Genomic DNA, 6000 nt, shown 5'->3' on the forward strand with positions numbered 1-6000 from the left:
ACACCACATCTTTGTCTGGCTTCTTCCCCCGCCCGTCCACCGTCACGCACCCCCAAGAGCCCTCCCTCTTTCAGAAATCACCTGTACAAGGATCCCCGTCGCAGGGGCTGCCGCTGCATTTGCTGTCCATTTCAGGAGACATTCCTGGGTTCATGTTTCATGGTCCTCCGGGACCACTCAGTTTCTGTGCCTGAGTCTCTAGCTTTCCCCTAAATTATGAGCTCTTTACTTTTCTTAAGATTCTATTTATTTGAGAGAGACAGAGATAGCGACCGAGAGCAAGAGCAGGGAGGAGACGGAGCAGCAGGCTCCACGCTGAGCAGGTTTGATCCCAGTCCTGGGATGGTGACCTTGGCTGAAGGCAGACACTTAACTAACTGAGCCACCCAGGTGGCCCTAAGTTATGGGTTCTTAATAGCCTTCCAGTAAATTCCTTTTTGCTCAGATTTTCCAAACCTTGTTACAGAACACAGAACCAGGAGTAGAGGGCTGGCAACACGCTCTGGAGAACATGGGGGGCATGTAGGATTGTCCAGAAAGGGCCAGAAGATAGTGAAGCTGACATTCACATTCTGGTTTGGACCCCCGTGTCCTGTGGCAGGTGGGGATGGAGCGCTGAGTCCTTGGAGTCCTGTGTCTCCTGAGAGCGGGGTTCTGGCAGATTCTGGTCAGCTGACACAGGGTTTCGGGCTCTGAGGGCTTCAAGGACCGGTAATGCCTAAGAGGCCTTAGGGGGCCGACTCCGAGCCTCCTCCGGGTGAGACCCGGGGCTGTGCCCTCCTCGAATGCAGACCCTGCAGGCTGTGGCCTGGAACACTCCACCTAATGTTCCCAGGACCGTTTCTAGGGCAGGAGGAGTCATCTCGTCTGGGTCTGTGCCCCGGTGGGCCCACCCGAGGTGGGCAAACCTGCCTGCGGGGTGGAAGGAGGAGGCAGTGAGAGGCGCACAGAGAGCCCAAGCCCGCAGCCCGGAGCGCCCGCTGCGTGCCTGCCCCTCGGACGTGGGACAGAACAAGGCCGCAGGGAGAGGCCACCTACCCCGCGGCCGAGCTCCGCTGCAGAACTCGGGAGAGCACAGATTTCCAGTGTGAACCTGGGCTTTCATTTTGAACACGTACTGATCAAGGGAACGGGATGGGATATGTTTTGCTTAACATGTTGTTAGCTTGACTTACAACTTTTAAGTGTTTGATCATATTTTACCCCAGGTCCCACAAAAGGTGGGGCCGATACTTACACACACACACACACCTTTTTACTGTGAAAAGTTCACACCTACACAAAAGTGTGGATGAGTATGATCAACTCCTGTGTGCCCCTTACCCGGTTTCAACACTCACCTGGTGGCTAGTCGCGTTTCTTCGGCCTGACCCGCGCCCAGTTCGGCCCGCTGAGATCATTTTACAGCATCTGGTGGCGCCAGACGGGCGAGTTGAGGGCATGATGGTGGGAGCTCCTGGAGTCCCCTCTTCTCATTGAAATGGCAGATCGGAAGCTGGGCGAACCCATCAAAGCCTCGAGAGCCGGGGGTGGTGAGCCTTCCCGGGGCTGCTTTGGAAGCACGGGGCTGGCTGGGATCCTGCCCCTGCTCCTTGCCTGCTGTGGCCCTTCAGGGCATTTGCTGAACCCTTGGGTGTCTCAGTTTCCACACCAACAAAATGGTGACAGTTGTCATGTCGTATTTCATGCCATATGGCTTATAGTGTATGAACCGAGAACTCACTGTCAGCACGCAGTAATCGTTAATTCTGCATTATTCCATGTGCCCCGTTTGGTGCAGAGGATGGATAGGTCTCGGAAAATGAGGGGATTTTTCTGAATCTAATCCGAACCCATCTCCAAGAGACCAGCTCCAAATACAGTCTTTCCAAGGGAGTAAATCAGCACAGCCCCCCAGGCTGCCTACGCGGCTCTCGATCTGGGAAACGGTTTTTTCCTCCTCTCCACTGGGGGAGGGGTACAGAATATCTGGTTGTCAGAGGAAGGGTGAGTGGAGTTTCCAGCAATATCATGTTTAATAATAATGAGTAGTGAGGAGTTAAAATCAAGGTGACTCTAAAATATTAGCAACAATATGATGGATGATGAGAGCGAAGGGATTCCTGGTTAAACATCCCAGAAAATTCATCTTGCTCCGGAGGAGGAGAGGGCGATGGACAGTCTCAGACATTGTTTAGGTAAGCTACTAAAAGAATAGAAATAAATGAAAGATAACCAATCTGGGGCCCCTGGGTGGCTCAGTCAGTTAAACATCCAACTCTTGATCTTAGCTCAGGTCTTGATCTCAGGGTCGTGAGTTCAAACCCCACGTTGGGATCCACGCTGGGCGTGGAACCTACTTAAAAAAATAAATAAAGATAACCCATCTGTTAGGGGACTCTGGGCTGGCTCAGTCAGAAGAGCCTGTGACTCTCCATCTTGGGGTTGTGAGTTCAAGCCCCACCCATGTTGGATGTAGAGGTTTTTTTCCCTAAGATTTATTTATTTGGGAGAGAGAGAGAGAGCACGCAAGCAGGGGGAGGGGCAGAGGGAGAGGGAGAGAAGCACATTCCGTGCTGAATGGGAGCCCTAGGTGGGACTCAATCCCACAACCCTGAGATCATAACCTGAGCCAACCAAGAGTCAGAAGCCCCGGGTATAGAGGTTACTTAAATAGAAGATCTTTAAAAAAAAAAAAAAAAAAAAAAAAAAAAAAAAAGATAGCCAATCTATTAGAAGACAAGAAAGAAGGGAAAAGAAGTGAGTGGATATCATAGTAAATAGAAAACAGAAGCTAAATGTGCACAAATGAGCCCAAGTGATCACCACCAGAAATGTCAAGATTAAGCCCGTCTTGTGAAAAATCAGGAACACTCTCAAAAATCAAATCCTGCCATGTACTGTTTCAACAGACATTCCTAAAGCACAGACATTCCTAAAGCACAGAGTGGGGCATGAAAGGCGGAAGGAAACGAAGGAGAATGTAGCAACAGTAATAAAGGGCCGATAGAATTTAAAGCAAAAATACTAATAAGGATAAGGAGATTTTATTTAATGATAACAAGTAATCCATCAAGAGCACACAGCAGTCGGAAACCCGTGCGTACTTAACAGCATATCCTCAAAGCAGGAGAGGCGCAGAACCCCAGGACTGCAGCGAGAGGCGCCGGCAGACCTGTCCTGGGGAGGACAGCTAAGTACACACACATCGGGGAAGGGACAGAAGGTACGAACCGTCGGAATCACAATCTTGACCACCTGATTCTTGCATAGTACAATTACTTTTCAAGGATTCGGGTAACATTACCAGACACTTAAGATCGCTGAACAAGGGGGCGCCTGGGTGGCACAGCGGTTAAGCGTCTGCCTTCAGCTCAGGGCGTGATCCCGGCGTTATGGGATCGAGCCCCACATCAGGCTCCTCTGCTGGGAGCCTGCTTCTTCCTCTCCCAATCCCCCTGCTTGTGTTCCCTCTCTCTCTGGCTGTCTCTATCTCTGTCAAATAAATAAATAAAATCTTTAAAAAAAATAAAAATAAAAAATAAAAAAAAAGATCGCTGAACAGGACCAGCCACTTTGCCACGATGGGAGTCTCAACACATTCCAGAGAATCAATGGAACACAGGCTACATTATCTGGCTACAAAAACAGTAAACATCAACGATAAAATAATGCACTTGCCATACTTATGGGAAATGAAAACCACAGCAAAAACCAAAATAAAAACCTGGCACTCTTGTAAATAACTAGAAAGGAAAAGGATGAATCAGTGTGGACATTACGAACTGTTTAGAACCCAATGACAATAAGGGAGCTACAACTCAAAATTCATGGGACAAAGAAAGTTTTGTAGCCTTAAAATGTATTATTTAAAAAGAAGAGGGGCGCCTGGCTGGCTCGGTTGTCGAAGCATGTGAACTGTGATCTCAGGGTTGTGAGTTTGAGCCCCACACTGGGTCTACGTAGAGATGACTTGAATAAATAAAATCTTTTTTAAAAAATTAAAAGGAGAAAGATTGAAAATTTGAGCCAAGCACTCAACTCAGTCAGAAAAGAAGTACAGAATTAACTCAAAGAAGATAAAATGAAATTAATGAGGATAAAGGCATAAATTAATGAAACAAATTGAAGATTCAATAAAAGCAGAGGTTGATTCTTTGAAAAATCGAATAAAAGGCACCAAGACAGGGGACCCTGCCGTCCTGGCTGGGGGAAGCATAAACTTGGGGGTGGAGGGCGCCATGGACAAAGGCGATGCTAAAATGCTTGGGCATCGTTGGGTGGGCAGTGGGGAGCCATGGAGGGTCGTGAACTGAAGCGCAAAGGGAAGTGGTGTGGTCAGTCTGGGCAACTGACAGATGGGGGCCTAGGCTCTGTCGGGGATCCTGCCAGAGCTGAGACCAGGTGCGGCCTGGGGAGGTGCAGGAATGGGGGGCTGAGGGTTCCGCACCCAGTGGCTCTATTCCTGCCTAGCTGTGTGACCCCGGACAAGACACTGAGCTTCTCTGTGCCACGGGGTCCTCCCACTTGAAGTTATCTAGAGGGACCTACAAATCCGCCCAGCCTGGGGCCTGCAGCAACCACCGGTACTGGCCAGCAGCCACTCCCTCCCATTCCTCACTAACAGAGCCCCATTTTAGATGGGACCTGCGGGTACACCCAGCCCTGGAGTCAACCTTGGCTGACCTAAAACACAGCCAGGTGCTCGCCCAGCCTGGAGGGGCTTGGGAGTGGGGACCCTGGGCAAAGGTGAGGGTCCCCCAGAAGGGAAAGGCTCAGAGGAGGGAACCATTTTGTGGCTGCCCCCTTGCCATCAGGAGAGATACCTAGACATGTGGAAGGTGCCAGAAGGGAGTAAGGAAACCCTCGGTAACACCCCTGAACCCTGAGCCAGCCACAAGACCACCAACCTCCAGCTCTGAACCTTAGCAAATACGAATGTCCTGGGGGTTTAGTCCCCGTTGGCTGTGAGGCCCTGGAGTGCTGAGGAACACAGACCCTGGGGCCCAGTGCTGCTGGGTTTTTACCTATGTCTCCTCCGGCAAATGTCTCAACCTCTCTGTCCCTGTTTCCTGTCTGCAAATGTCAATAAAAAATACTTTCTCTTGGGGTGCCTGGGTGGCTCAGTCAATTAGGCGTCTGCCTCAGACTCAGGTCATGACCCCAGGGTCCTGGGATTGAGCCCCGAAGGGCTCCCTGCGCAGTGGGGAGTCTGCTTCTTCCTCTGCCTCTGCCCCTCCTCCCCTCCCACCCCTCCCCCCCCCCCGCTTGTGCGCGTGCGTGCTCTCTCTCTCTCAGTCTCTCTCTCTCAAATAAATAAATAAAACCTTTTTAAAAAATACTTTCTCCTTCTTAGGGTTTTATGCAGATTCAAGAAGGAAATGCATGTGAACCGTTTGGCCCAGCACGGGCCCATGCCCAGTGCCGTGGACGTCTTTGTGGTCGTCTGTGGGTCAGCATGGTCTAGAGCCTGTGTCCTGTGCTGTCTCCTTACCGTCCCCCGCAACGGACACACACACACACACACACACACGCACACACGCTTGCATCCTGCTCCATCATGCCTTATCTAGCCAGGTGTGCCCTCCCCGGCCTTCTTCTGGAACGCCCCATTTAACCTTCAGTCCCCAAAATACAGGCTGCAAAGGAATATTCGAGAAGCATTCCCCGTGCCTTGGCCTCGGCTTGCCGCTCTCCCGCGGGTCTCGGGCGCTGGGGTGCGCCCCTTTCTCGGACGGGGGCGCGGGGCGGCCGGGTCCCCAGGGGCGCCGAGTGACGCGGGCGCCGCGCTCATGCGACTCTCGGCAGTCAGGGCACGGCTCCCGCCGCCACCGCCGGTCCCCGCGGCCCTCGGAGCCTCTTCCTGTCTCTCCTTCGGGCCCTGGGCGCCCGCTCCCGCCGCCCGCGGGGCCTGGCCCTGCCCTCGGCTGCGTGGCTCGGGGCGAGGCCCGCTGACACCCCGGCTCTGCGCTCCCAGAGCCGGGAGCAGCCTCAGTGGGGCGGGGGGGGGGGGGGGGGGGG

The sequence above is a fragment of the Ursus maritimus genome, unplaced genomic scaffold, assembly GCF_017311325.1.
Source record: "Ursus maritimus isolate PB19 unplaced genomic scaffold, ASM1731132v1 scaffold_22, whole genome shotgun sequence".
Lineage (NCBI taxonomy): Eukaryota > Metazoa > Chordata > Mammalia > Carnivora > Ursidae > Ursus > Ursus maritimus.